Here is a 13,950-nt window from a genome sequence, read left to right as displayed (position 1 = left end):
TTCATCTGGAGGTGGTAGTGAAAGCTTTAGAAAACTTGCATAGGTCGATAAAGTTAAGATGCAGGAGTTGATGAGGACACTGGTCTTGCAGAAATAATTCAGTTGTTTCTTTGCCGAGTTGTGGCCCCTGTGTTAGAGAGAAAGACCCCTGAGAGACACAGTTACATAGATGTCTACCAGGGGCCTGAGGACATGCACAGAGTAGCAGTTCATTAAGACATGCGAATGCAAGAGGCAGAACTAAAGGCAGATGCAATCAAGACCGAGTTATGCTTTCAAGGGCACAATGGCCTAGACATAGGTCAATCGTCATTAGGAGTAATATGCAGAACTAAAAGAAAGAACTGGTGCAACTTTGCATGGACCAATTAGCTATAGGTAGAGCCTTAAGTGACATGAGGATGGGTAATCTGGGGTCTAACATGGGCAGGATGATTTTGCTTTGTGCCCATCCCACTGGGGCCCGTTTCTGGGTATCCCCATGATTTGAAGCCCTTTATAAGAAGAGGGGGTTCGGTCCTGAGATTCTATCGACATTATCTTATGAGGTTGCATACACCCATGCACATTCTTCTGTGGAGTTTTCCACGAGTGGTCATGAAGTTTGTCATGTGTAATGTGTTTGAATAGTACATAAGAAATATTCATGGAGTGAAATCCAGATAGTTGTGCATGTGGACTGGTTTCAGGGGTGCGCGGTGGGGTTCTATGAACACCATCTGAATGGGAGATTTTCCTACAGGTTTGTCTGACTCTGAACACTCCTTTCCACTCGAGATTAACTCAGTGGGCGAAGGGGGTGGGCGGGTTGTTGAGGGGTAGAACGAGGGACCTCGATGCTATTTCTCATTTTCCTCTGCAAAACTTGTATTGACCGTTTGGGGTTTAGGTGAGCTACTGGGTGTGACCACAATAAATTGGAGCTATGTGGACACTCTGTAGCCGATATTAGACATGCAGTTTCTTTGCTTTCTCTCCTCACAAGTATTCTGATGGTGAATCGCATTACAATATTTGCTATGCTACTCAAAAGATGCCTAAAAATAGCTTGAGTACCAGAATTACATTTTGTAGTAACATCAATTTACAACAGTTTTGAGGAAGAAGAGAAGACAGTTGGTACATCATTTATCTTTGTTTAATCTATCAATGCCCTATGTCATAGGAAGGGTATGATTTTATTCCTAATTTGCCACAAGCAGGAACACAGAGCCACTGTCGGTAAATTGATATTGGAATAGCTTGCATCAATTTTACATTGAGTTGCACTTGCAAGGTAGAATGCTTCACAGCCTCCCCTGTTTTGCAACATATTGAATCATACAATACTTTGAAAAATGGGCACCAGTGATGATCTTTAATCCCACACTCATAATCCACTGAAAACCTCCAATAACTGTCAGAAAACAGCCAGTAGAAATGACTTTTGTCCATATTAACTATTAAATATTGCCATGGAAAGAAGAGCAGGTAGGATTTTGGAGTAAACTGAACAACTATAGGTTTGTGTTATTATTTTACAATATATTTATTTATAAAGTTTTATATAGCGCAAACAATTTTATTAAACATTGGACTCTTCTCTTTTAGGGTTCTATTATCTTGAATATATAGAAACATAGTAGAGCCACCACTGAGAATGGAGGTATTAAGGTCAACTGATCCCATTTCTACCCAAAAAGATTAAAATGGACTATTCTGCCACGCATGGCATCAGAATCAACATATTTGTCATATTGGCCAGAATGGATAGCTTTGTTCTGGGCTGCAACACATCTTAAAAACGTAGGTGCCTATTCCATATGATGCCGATTGCGCAGCTGAACTCTTCTGTCAAATTGTTCAAGATGGAGAAGGGCTTAAATGGGACCTTATTGGAATTTCCCAGATTAAAGACCTCTGGGTCTAAGATGAAATCCTTTCCTTTGCCTCCCTTCAACCGCAATATAGCCTGACCGACACTGAACATTGTAGGTATCTCCAAGTTCGCCAGGCCCTCCATGTGTACCTCACTAATAAGTCCCCCCTCCCAGACGCCTCCCCCTTGGAAGCTAGAATACTCGATGGCCACTTTCCCGACTGATAAAACCATCTCCCTGATCTACAAAAAACTAATTAATAATATGGAAGACCCACTTCAGTACCTCAGAGAGAAATGGATGAGGGACGGCCTAGAACTGGATGAAGAAGACTAGCGAGAGGCGGTCTCCTCCCCGCGGGAGGTGGCGGTACAGGCCAGGTTACCTTTAGTACAACTTAAAATTTTACATAGGATCTACATCACTGGGCCGAGGTTGGTCCGTATGGGCAGGTCAGATGGTGGGAGTGCAGACGCAGGTGTGGGGAGGTTGGCACTTTTATCCACATTATATGGGAATGTGAACACATACAAACCTACTGGCATGCCTTACATCACACTCTTCGTGAAGTACTCATAATAGACTTACAGCCGGAGGCATGTAAGTGCCTCCTAAACATTTGGGAACCGACGGACCTTACCTCTTACACTAAGCCAGAGGTCTTCACACTGTGGGGCGTGACCCCCAGGGGGGCCATGGAGCGATACAAAGGGGGTCGCGCATTCCCAGTCACACTTCTGCCCAGGCCCAAGGGCTTCAGCCCCCCTCTTCCCCCGTCATATGTCTCAGTCCGGGCTGCTGCAGTGCAACTCGAGCTGCCCATCCAAATTTTTCACAGATCTTTAAAGACCATTTACATATTTACATGCCTTTTTAAACTGGTTACAGAGGCTTAGTGTTTTTCCTGGTTCCAATACCCCCTGGGTCCCCACTCTGCCTATTCCTTACATTTGTATTTTACATTTACTGCTGTAGTGTGAGAATTCATTTAATGAAAAGGAATATAAAGTAGGGTTGCCAAAAGAAAAATGCCTGCATGTGCTGTTTAAAGAGCCTGCAGAGACCTCCTCTTGACACTAAATAGACTTTTAGATTTAAAAAAGTATGTATTTATTCATTATGTGACTTTTCTGTCTGTGTTCTCTTTAATTATCAGTCATGGATCATTGAGGCAGCCCAGGAACACAATGAGAAGTGCTTATTATTTATATTTGCTGTTCGAAGTATGTAAAGATAAGTGCTTAAAATACAGCTTAGGTGACTGCTTATTTTTGTACCGACTGGGCCATCAAAATAATCTGTTGGCTACTCTAACCATAGGACTGGAAGTTTGTTGCAGGATCAGCACATTATTTATTTCCTCCTCCCTCGATCCCTGATTAATGCCATAATCGCAATAGTTTAACTTAGATCTTAAACCCTACGCAGCCATCAATAACATGCTGAGTTACTTCAAGTGTCTGGGAATGCACCCTTCATTCAGAACACTCACTTCTCATTCTCGCCCTTCACTTTCATTCTCACCCTGCACTCACAGCGATCACAATGCACTCACACTGATCACCATGCACTCACACCATTCACTGCTCACCCAGCACTCACAGTGAACACTCTGCACTCACAATGCACTTGCGCTGTTCACCCTACAGTCACACAAGCACGCTACTCATCCTGCACTCATGTGACACTTCACTCACCTGTCACCTCACTGCTGAACATGAAACTCACTCAAACAAGCCCAGCAGTAATCATACATTCATTCGTCCTATTCTGAACTTGCATTCGCACCCAAATTCGCATGGCCACCTCACTCACCCTGCAGTCACTCCTCTCACCCTACTCTCACACTGTTGCATCGCTAACCGTGCACTCACACGGGCACTCTTGTCACCCACACAGTGCCAAGGGTTAATGTGCCTGCTACAAAGAATATGTACCATGCAGATCACAGAAATGAGTGTGAGTAAACATGAGTAGCGCTATAAAAAAATGAAATGTTTGTCAGAAAGGTACTATAGAGAGATGAGGTGCATTGTTGGTGAGTGGTAGTGAGGGAATTCATGGAGAAGAAGGAAACGGAGACAGGGCACCAAAAAGACTGTTGCACCATGTGCAACCAGTGTTAGGGCCAGCCCTGGCTGGGAGTGTTAGCCCCAACCCTGCTTCTGCAGATTATTATTATTTACATTTGTAGTGCGCAACTGTTACCAAAAGATGTCCTGGGGTTAATAACCATCTGCTGCTTGAAGGCAAATGAGAAACAAGGAGAAGGAGAACCAGCCAAATGGGGTAACCCTACAGAGCATAGAGAAAGGTTTTTATATCTTTCTAAAGGATAATAGATTCTTGGTGGAGCGAAGCAAAGGAGGGTGCAAGTCCCATAACTGCACAGCCTGCACCAAAACAGCGAGACAGACAACTCATGCCTTCTTGAATTAGGGTCTACAATTAGCAGAGTGGCACAGGCTGAGAGGAGCATACAGATCCGACCCGTATGCTTGGTGAGGAGAGGATGAGAGAGTACAGCCAGGGAGTGAGAGTATTTGATTGAAGAGGTCAAGGATGAGGAGAAATGTAAATTGCCGAAGAGAAGTGTGGACACGCAAGAAGTGAGTGTGAGCTAAAGGTGAGGGCATCTGTTAGAACAAAGGGGAGATGTGAAATATGAATGGGGGGACTGGAGAGGTGTAAAGTACAAATAGACGAAAATTTGAATGGATAGACCATGAGATAAATATGAGAAACTGTTAAGAGATGAGGGCAGTAAAAAGACAGAATGGCAAGAGGTGATTAAAGGTGAAGTGAGAGGTTGAATGGGGAGAGTTCAGAAGTTGTAAAAAGGGGTGAAAGAAAATGGCCTGCAAAGTGAGAGAGGGATTCGGGGATGGGAAAGGAGAGAGGGATGGAAGGGAGGGAGTCAGAGGAAAACTGCATGGGTAAACAGCCTAACAGCACAAAACCGCCAGGGTTTTAAGGGACCCCTGCTTCTCCCGGCCAGGCCCAGGTGAGCGTCTAATGTGGCAACATGTATTCCTGTGGAGTGGAAGGCCCCTTAACAAAGGTTGATTGGAATTTTTTCTGATGTTAATTGCTGTATTTGGTTATAAACAGGTACTGATGGGGTGAAATCTTTCCTCAGTGTTACTGTGTGTAAATTTTTTTATTTCAAAATAATGAAGCAATGGTATCCCAAAATACGTGGCATCACATAACATCATTTACATTTTCTTTCCACACAATTTAATCAGGCCTGTCACGTAATTTGGCCCTCACCTGCCTCATAATTCCAGTAGCCCTGCCTACAGGTTTAGACATTTTTGTCAGGAGGGGGTCCTTACACCTCAAAATGTTGACAGGGGCGGGGGGGGGGGGGTCTCGGCATCCAAATGTTTGAAGACCTCTGCACTAAGCAATGAGCAACTCTGGCAGTAATGATTGCTAAAAGGAACATAGCACAAAATTGGAAAATGGAAGGAAGATTTAGACTGGTGCATGTTCCGTGAAAAGTCAGTCTATGTAGCCAGAGGATGTCCCAAGAAATGGAACAAGGTGCGGAGGACTTGGAACTCCTATAGAGGAAATATCTGCACTCCACCTGCATCCCTGAATGAAGAAGAGACTCTTGTTAACCCCTAATGGTCATATATTGTTCATTGTGATTTGATTCTCTGTGACCCAAGTCGGAAGCTTGGAAGTTGTATTGTCTCCTGCTCATGTGTCGATGTGATGTGTTATGTTGATGATGTTTAATAAAAAGAATTATTTATAAAAAAAGATGGAGAAGGCCTTGAAGGCCATCTATTTTGGTCCAGATGGGACCAGATGGATGCTGCTCATGTATGCAAACATTTATTTATTTTATTTTGAAAGTTTTATATAGCGCGAACAAGATCTTTGCAGATATCAGAGCGCTTTACATAGAAAGGGGGAACATGAGGGAGCATAGTCAAACAGATACGTCAGTAATGCTAGTAGTACAAATACGTGGGAGCATAGAAGATAATGTAAGTAGGTAATACAAGTAAAACAAATGAACAAAGGGGACGACAAGTAATAAAGATCGGTGCAGCGACTTAAATGAGTCCAGAACAATAGTTCAAGTGTATTTAGCCATGAGGATAGCTTTTACTTCTTTCTTAAACAGTGTAGCGGAGGAGATGAGCCTGGTATCAGGAGGGAGTGAGTTCCAGATCCTGGGTGCCATTCCTGAGAAGGAGCGCTTATAAGTTTTTTCCTTCCGGAAAAAACGTATAAGCGCTTGGTGGGAAAAATCTGTCTTGGTCAGGTGATCACATCCAGTGGAAAATCGAGTGTGGCAATAGGCAAGGCAGACCACTGTTGACTTTGTTATTTACAACAGCAATGGAACCGCACAATTGTTACTTACAAATAGCGGGTCTGTCAAGTTTAACTATGGCAGGAAGTTCAACACGTTATTGCTCCTCGTACAGACAAGGTAAGGTGCTGCTTTATATCAAGGATCCTGTGGCGGATTTCACCCAAGAGATGAAGATGGCAGATAGCTTTGGTCTCCTTCCTCAGACAGTGAGTCAACTGGGGAAAACCGTATGGGTCCCCGTAACAAAAAAGACCACTGAAACTGACAGACTTTCGCTGGACCAGCTAGGCAGGCCTTTAATACATTAGGAATCTGGCATTGTAGGTGCTCCACTCCAGGGCAGACCTTGTGACTGGGTATTTATACAGGTCTCTGATTGTGCTCCACAAGTCTGTGACTTTCTGGAAGGGACTACTCCTCTTTATAATAAGGATAGTAATAATACCATGACTGCTATACGATTTCTTAAATTTCCCAGTTTCTCTCACCTAGCCGTTCTTCACCTCTTGCTGTCAGGCCTTACTTGGAATGACAGTAGTAGGAGAGTAGTACTTAATAGGCTCCAACTACAGCTATTTGAATCCTGGAGTTTGAAGAATATTACTTAGCTACACTGTTGCAATATGTGGCTGGATGGCATAGCAATACTATGGCTAGGTTTGTGCTATAGAACTACCATATATACAAGTACAACGCTGGTGTGAGAAGGAGATTCAGAAGTGGGAGGGCGGGCCGGTGTCCTTTAGCCAGCACTCTTGGGACACGTCTATTGCATTCAATCCCTTCGTAATCTGGTGGGAGTGGCATACCACTGCTAGAGAATTGCTGGAGGGAGAGCAGCACTGCTGTGGCCGATCCTCACAGAATTCCCGTTTGGTGCCTCTCCAAATCGAGTAAGTGGCATAATACGCTAAAAAGAAGATATGGTCAGGGGCCGGGGCTTCACGAGCCAGTGATTTGTTCGGGTGCACCTACAACATCTAACAATTAAACGGGGTCTTAGACCATCCCGTACGCCATTTTTTAAAATGGCCTCAACCTACTCGGCAGGGCTGATATGTAACACAGGACACAGAAATGTATAGTTATAAAAACTTATCACCTTGTGGATCAGCATGAAGGCAGTAACAATGTTATATAAGGACCTAGAGGGAAATAGCGGGGCCTCATTGGGAAGTGTGAGGGAAGCATTAGTTAAGGATGCTTGGAGCAACAAGTGGGAAATAGTGGCAGGCCACAGAGTAAAGGTATCCCAGAACCCACGGATCAAAATGAGAAAATTTCAGTGTTTACACTATACTTATTTAACATGGTCCCACATTTGCAGAACACGCAGTTTGTTGTCAAGGATGTAGGGCAGACTAAGCAGATTTTGTCAATTTTGGGGGGGAGGGAGTCCTGTTATCTAGTGCTTCTGGGAAAGGGTCATTGAAAAAATCCTGTGCCAATGAAGCAGACGAAACCTGATTCTTCTGAATCCACTCTATTTGTTCTCTTTTGACTGTCCTGAAAAAAGTAAGTTACTGTGTAAATTCACTGACCTGGCTCTCTTACTGTTGAAAGGTATGTTTGCCAAGGCCTACATTCGATGGAATTTGGTATTTGTCCCGGAAGTGATTTACTGAGGAAGGCATGCTTATCTGGACTATTGCATATGAATGTCTCAGACGCTTTGGCCCCCGAAATGGCAAAGGCTATCTTGGGCAAATTTGCAAGATATGCAGACAACAGACCCCATCTTTGGCATATTTAGGATTGGAAACTAGGGACTGTCCCCAATAAAGTTTGGACTGAATTCTACTCCTCCTCCCACCACGAAGAAAGTGTATAGTATGAAAGGCTAGTCACAGATAATTTTGATATCTGTAGATAATGGCAACACTATCTGTATTATGGAGTGGACTCTGGGTGTGGCACATGACCAGATACTAGGACCACAAAGGGGACGTGTATGCCTGTAACATGTGATGTGTGCTGGAAAATGAGCAGAAGATTCATTGTCGATAACGGACGTATTACCTCAATGATACACGGCCATTACCTAGCTAATGTGATTTGCTCATTGTCATGCTTCATTCTTACTCTTACTGCATTAGTGTGTCTTCTTTTTGCTTTTGAAGACCCAATAAACAGATTTACAATTAAATAAACACATTGTTGAGACAAAAGTGGATGCCACGCAGATACCTAAAAAACACATCTGTTTGATAAAAGCAACTGCCACAAAAATGTTGAAGTAGGTAGCGGTCCCATAGAGATGTGTGTATGTGTATGGACCAATTCACGAAAAACGCAACCACGCTGCACCAGTCACTTAAACATGACACACATGGTTGTCATTTCCTAAAGCTACAGAGAACAAGCATTTGCAATGCAATAGGTCTCGCATTAGGAAAGTTTGAGCTATTGGTATTGTAAATGGCAAAGTTTTTATTTATGTTTTTTTTTTAAATAGCTAAATTAATAGCTTTGTCATTTACAATGCCAATAGTTATAACTTTCGCAAATGTGATACCTATAGCATTTGTAATGCAATATGTTTTGTATTTACATGACTTAGATGTATTGATATTACAAATAACAATGGCGTTTAATTTTTTTAAATAACTAATACTTAAATAAAAGTTATTGTAATTTATAATGGCAATAGCTTAAACTTTTCTAAAGAACTTTTGTGAAATTATGTTCAGTGTATTTTATTGTGACGAAAATCCAAGAACAGAAGTGAAATATTAACATCTTTTTGTGACATTTGCAATAAAGCTTGAAACATTGATAGCGTATATTTGAACCAGTTGTTGTTGAATGGTTGCACAGATTGATTCTGTGAGGAAAGACCACGTCCTTCCAGACAATGTATTTCACAAAAACAGAACAGTGCTTAGAAGCATTAGGGAGCCAAGTTAAGCATTCGTTGCAGTTTTCTCTTACCTTACAACAACTGCGAGGGCAGGGAAATCTTCGCATGCTGCAGTCCGTCCAGAGCTCGCGCCGCCGGCCTGCGACCGGGAAGTCAGGCAGGCCGGGCGGCACAACCGGACACATACCCGCTACTACTAAAATTAAAGCAGCTACAGTGCCGCCTGGGTTCCCTTCCTACTTTAGTGGAAAAACCAGCTTGGCAGCATACTGGTTATAGAGGCTAAAGCAAGGAAGACCTTGACCACATTAAATGCATCTGTCCTGAAATGGTCATTGATCGGACTCATCTTCTTAAAAGCACATTAAAAATCAATGTGATTTGTATATGTAGGCAAGCCGTCATAGCCTGTGTACAACCGGATGACCTCACACTGAAGTGTCATTTTATGAAATACTTTATTAGATTTGAACAAAAAATAAGCAGGCTAGACAATGTGTGGAGCATGGCTCAGTGGTAATTAGATAACAAAAACTCGGCTCCTGCTCCAGAGGTCAGGCTGCTAGCCAGGGAGAGGATTCATAGCACACCCTCAGGCTATCCTGGCTCCACGTTACTTTATAAGAGCACTTTATGAAGCTGGTGTATTTATATTTATGCAATTTTCAAGCTGCACAGCCACTTTTTTTCCCAAGCTGTTTTTGAATTATGTGGGGTCTAGTCCTATTTACACGTACTTCGTCTGATGTTCGCTTTTCACTTGGTATGCACAGGACACTAGTACCTCCCAGCCAGCTGTATATAGAGAAACTTTTTTAACTGATTCTTTTAACTTGAATGTACTCAACATATACTGGCTCATCTTCCCAGTCACCATGCAAAATGTGTGCACACCCACATCTTCACAGGAGACACGCACCCTGCAGACTTTCCCTATTCTTTTTTGTATAACCAAGCTTTCTCCATGCTTGGTTTACCCCCTAAAACCCACAACTTCATCCAGTCTCCCCCTCTTTTATTCCTACCTTCCCTTCAAGTCCTTGTACCTAGTGGCATCCTTTTGTCAGTGCTTAAGCACCCTCCAACTTAGAGGCACGGAGATCCCCGAGGGCTTCCATTTTGCCAACCACAACATTCAGGGTGAACTCTACTGGAGAACTGCAACTGGGTTATAAATGCCATTCGCGGAGTGGCGAATAATTTAATACAAGAAATGCTTCTGAGATAAGTTATATATTTAACAAAAACAAAATCTGAAAAATAAGTCTTATTTTTATAAACATGACACATTTTTCCTAAATATAATACCAAAATATGTGCAGCAGTTATTTTTTATGTTCTTCCACGAGAGCATAAAACATTTTTCTAAAGAATATTGTTTTGGGGCTTTAAAGAAAAGGAACCATAGAAATCACATTGCCGTTATAGAGAGATCTCAAATTCAGCTCTAAAACATTTCTTTTGCCTAAACTTGCCATGGCATACTTCTTTAACAAAAGGAACACCCCGCTCCAAAGTTGACCAAAACCTGAAACTCAGCTGTGTAAGTGGTGTGTGCGACATTTCGTTAATGTGTTGAACAGGTCCACTGTTTTGTACCACTTTTCAAGTTTCATGACTGAAATCTCATTGTCTTTTGCTTTTAACACTTTCCGAAGTAAGATCTAACTGCCTCGAGAGCTGTTAAAAACATCAATAACTTTATTCCTGGGTCGAGGAGTCCTCATTAACCAAGAAGGATTATCCAACTTGCATTTCTCATATAAAGGATTTGAACACGTTCCTTGTGTTTTCAGTATCAGAGAACAAACATCGTCTATCTTTTATTAATACCTTAGTTTCACTGGGAACCTGCGCATCGCTCTGGAGCCGAGGTACAAAAACTCCTTCTAAAACCTTAAAACTCCTTTCTGGTTGCATCTCTGGAAAGGTCCGTCCAGAGCTCGCGCTGCCGGCCTGCGACCAGGAAGTCAGGCAGGCCGGGCGGGACAACCGGAAACAGGAAGTAGGAGGGCGGGAGCCTACCCCGCCTCCCACGGAAGAGCCGCGATTGTTTGGAGCACCGGAGCAGGCAGGAGCCTACCCTGCGCCCCGGTGCCGAAGAAGGGAGGAAGAGTCTTGCTGCCGGTGAGAGCCGCTGCACCAAGGAAGCCGGTGAGTGGGGCTTCGCTTTGTTGCTGGCCTGCGAGGGCGGGGGGGCATGTGTGTGCGCGCGCGCGGCGGGCTGTGTATGTGTGTGAGCGTGCGTGTATGTGTCTTGGAGTCTGTGTGTATGCGTGTGTGACTGTGGGGGAGGAGGAGGGGGTTGCCTGTCTGGGTGCCTGCGTGTCTGTGTAAGTGTAAGTGCGTGTGCGCGCGTGTGTGTGTGTGTGCATGCATGCGCGTTAGGCTGACTTGCTGGGAGTATGGGAGGGAAGTGCACGGCGCGGCGCAGGACGGAACGTGCGCGTTCGCGCACACAAATCCAGGAAAAAAGCGCGTACCACTTTCTTGTCCCTCCTTTCCCCCAGACTGATAACTATACGTCTCCAGCTGGACACATGCATCCTTCGGATGCATTACCAGCGAGACCCAAAAAAAGACCACAAAAAAGATGTTAAGACTTTATTTGAGGTTTAGTTCTTTTCAAACAATTCTCATTTGTACCTCAATGGAAAAGGGTAAAGACTATTCAAGTAAGATATATGTTAGGAATGAGACGAAGCCTAGCGTGAAGGCATTGAATGAAACTGAAGAGAGAGGCTGCAAAGGAATGCATAAATCTCAGTGACCACAACTGTACAGTTTTAGAAGACATTGGTTAACAGGGTTAGAGCAAAGTTTCATTACAAATCCCTGGGCCAAACCTAGAACCCTTATGAGAAAACAACGACCAGATTGTGTTTAAAGTCATTTAACTAAAAATAAAATAATTAAAAAAAAAAAAAAAAGAACAAGAGAGACCAAGTTGCTCCTACGCATGTGTGTTTCATCATTTCAACAACTCGGAGTTATGCGGCCCATTGTAAGGTAGCAGGGAACAATTTTAGCTGATCTCATCTTAAAACATTGAATACTTACTTTTTGGTGTCACAACACTTTCAATACTACTGGCTGCATTTTAGTTTAAAATTGACCCCTCGCATATTGGCAGGCAATATGGTAAGACTATAATGTGGTCATTTCTATCAAGATTTAGTATTCGGATGCTGCAACTGTAAATGTATGGTACTTGAATGAAACTGTGTCTCATCATCTTCACTATTAAAGGAACTTTAACAAGTAATAAAAATTGCACTTGCGGGGTCTGCTTGGAAGATTCTTCAATTTTAAAAGATATACAGAATGATCTGTATGAAGGAGTGTGTGCACAGCTATTTAAGTAGGTATTTACAGAAGTAGTTAAATATTTTATGTTACAGGAATAAGAAAGGCCCACGTGCTTCACTCCTACTTCCTCAACTAGTTTACTTCACTGTATTGTATTTCTTTAAGCTTTCTCTACGACATTCCTTACCAAATATGTAGATTGTGTGCACTACGTGTTGAATTGAATTTAAACATATTCCTCAGTAGCGCCGGATGCCCACCTTTAAGAAAGACAGTTTTCGGTATGCAGGTAAACACCCAAACTTTCCTAATCTATGTGTTGCTGCCTTTTATTTGTTATGCAGCATGTGATACCATTTTAGTGGGGACACAGAGAGGATAAGGTTAAAAGGGGGCCATTGCAGGTAGTATAAATGAGTCTTTTCAGACAGTGAGCTGTAGCATGTCCTTTTTCATCAGGGTAAACTAATTTTACACTCCCTACATGGCATCACCACCACTGTAAGCTTGATTTCTGGAAAAGATATTTGTGAGACAAATGCCCAGAAAAGGAAAAACCTGCTTTATAAACTATTTGACCTAAGATGAAACCGTGGTCATGCACTTTTTAAAGCATCTGAGTCCTGCTTAGACTTGTGGCCATATTTAAATCTCACCTATGCCCTATGAGCCAGTATCCCATGTACGCAGCTGTGGTTGAGAACACACCACCACTTTGAATGTCAAGATTGGGAAGGTATAGGCCAAACGGGCTATGTGAATCCATCAACTAAAAGTTCAAGAACTTCCAATGTAACATTAGTACATTTCTTGGACTTGTGAGGATCAATATTGGCTGCAGTCTTGGACAGAAGGACACAGATTTCCGGATCAACCTACAGAGGCTTCTCCAATCAGATCGGTATGAATATACTGGACCCCAATAAAGATTGTGCTGTATTGTTCATAATCCACAATAGCAGAGGCGGATTACAATGGGTGTAATTATTATGCTGATGTATAGAGGGGGCAAAGATACTGAGCATGTACACCAGCAGTCCTACCACTTTTAGAGGCGCTGAAACAGACACAAAGCTAGACATGAACAAGTGGCACAGAGGAAGGTGGTGTTGCATCTTCATCCACCTTCTCGTTGCACCAGGCCACAGCAAAATAAAGCAAATGCTAGGGTTATCATCCAAACAACAATTTGAAGTAAATTTACTAATGAATGAAAATAAACCATGTAAAATACTGAATACTAAAATAAAATCATAATGACATGTCACCATTAGCAATCCTAATAAATACCACCAAGGTAATTGTTGTCGTTATTACTTCTGAAACCAACCAATAAATGTGTTCAGTGTGTACATCACAAACATATAATGTAATAGCATAACATAACAAAAGCACCCATTACAGGAGGCCAGTCCACCAGACGAAGTGCTCTAATCATTCGTTTGAGAACGTAAAACACTCAAAGTTCATTTTGTTTAGGAAAACAAACTCTAATGTGAAGAAGGCAATGAGAGCTTATCCGGGGCACTATGTGGCGTAGTCCATAAAAACAGAATCAAATCACGTACACTGTGGTTTAATTA

At 42.6% G+C, this 13,950-nt stretch overlaps 1 protein-coding gene across 4 annotated transcripts in view; it reads right to left on the bottom strand.

Annotated features, from left to right (window-relative positions):
* Nucleotides 1-13,950, bottom strand: part of FARP1 (FERM, ARH/RhoGEF and pleckstrin domain protein 1) — a 543,186-nt gene that overhangs the window by 265,711 nt on the left and 263,525 nt on the right. The window lies entirely within an intron of this gene.

Source organism: Lissotriton helveticus, chromosome 8 (assembly GCF_964261635.1).
Source record: "Lissotriton helveticus chromosome 8, aLisHel1.1, whole genome shotgun sequence".
NCBI lineage: Eukaryota > Metazoa > Chordata > Amphibia > Caudata > Salamandridae > Lissotriton > Lissotriton helveticus.
The sequence above is the reverse complement of the archived record's forward strand: the minus strand, read 5'-3'. Positions and strand labels throughout refer to the sequence as shown.